Genomic DNA, 1,439 nt, shown 5'->3' on the forward strand with positions numbered 1-1,439 from the left:
TGTCCTTCAGTGCCGCTGCACCAAAGTCAACATTTACGACAGTGGAGACACCTATCTGACTACCCCAGACACACACAGTCCCCATTCAACATATATAATAATCTAATAATTTCATGGTAGTTATGATATATGAAGCCTTTACGGCGAATGTACACGTCGTCATGACACAGGGGTCCACATGGGATATTTCCACTTAACTTTAGTGCTGTGACGTAGAACGTTTCGCTTTTATCGTTAAATTATTTATAACCATAACGTGGATTACTATTTATTCGCAGTTATTGTTGTTGAGTATAAGTTCAATGACTGAATGCAACATTTAAACATTTAATCTACAGTAATCTCAAGACTCGAGTGGGATTTAATTGAGTATTACACGATTAGAGAAACTATATAAAGATTAGAAGAAAAAGGAGTATTCTATTACGATAAAATATTAATTGACTTACTAAAATACTAAACTGTCTTGGAAATATATTATTGTACTATATCATCATTACAAATATTCCGCTAGATGGCAGTAGTGTGTTATGATGAGCTGTTATCTTGTTTCTAGTTCTGCCAACTACACAATCTTCATTGATCTCTATGGACGATTACTAGTCAAGAAGGCTTTGTTGATTCATATATATTTTGATGTACCGAAGTACATATGATATTTCCACGCAGATATTCTGCGTCATCACATGATGAAAGAGAGATGGAACGGAGAAAAATTCTCTCCGGCGCCGGGATTTGAACCCGGGTTTTCAGCTCTGCGTGCTGACGCTTTATCCACTAAGCCACGCCGGATACAATCCCGACGCCGTTTAGAATCGTCTCAGATTAAGCTCCATCTCTTGGGTTCCCTCTAGTGGCCGCTCTCTGCACTACGTCATAGATGTCTATGAACGCAGGACCGAAGTCCATACATGTGTTGAGGTGCACTCAGATGAGTGACTGTTTGGCCGGGATCCGACGGTATGGGCGCCGTCTTTAAATCACGAAGTGATTTATTACGCATATCATATATATTTTGATGTACCGAAGTACATATGATATTTCCACGCAGATATTCTGCGTCATCACATGATGAAAGAGAGATGGAACGGAGAAAAATTCTCTCCGGCGCCGGGATTTGAACCCGGGTTTTCAGCTCTACGTGCTGACGATTTATCCACTAAGCCACGCCGGATACAATCCCGACGCCGTTTAGAATCGTCTCAGATTAAGCTCCATCTCTTGGGTTCCCTCTAGTGGCCGCCCTCTGCACTACGTCATAGATGTCTATGAACGCAGGACCGAAGTCCATACATGTGTTGAGGTGCACTCAGATGAGTGACTGTTTGGCCGGGATCCGACGGTATGGGCGCCGTCTTTAAATCACAAAGTGATTTATTACGCATATCATATATATTTTGATGTACCGGAGTACATATGATATTTCCACGCAGATTTCA

General features: G+C 41.3%; 1 non-coding gene across 1 annotated transcript; it reads right to left on the bottom strand.

Moving 5' to 3' along the window:
• Positions 1–720: 720 nt before the first annotated feature.
• TRNAC-GCA (transfer RNA cysteine (anticodon GCA)) lies at positions 721–792 on the bottom strand. Its single transcript has one exon. It is a non-coding gene; the product is annotated as a tRNA-Cys (tRNA).
• Between the last annotated feature and the right edge of the window lie 647 nt (positions 793–1,439).

This window comes from Periplaneta americana, chromosome 3 (genome assembly GCF_040183065.1).
Source record: "Periplaneta americana isolate PAMFEO1 chromosome 3, P.americana_PAMFEO1_priV1, whole genome shotgun sequence".
Lineage (NCBI taxonomy): Eukaryota > Metazoa > Arthropoda > Insecta > Blattodea > Blattidae > Periplaneta > Periplaneta americana.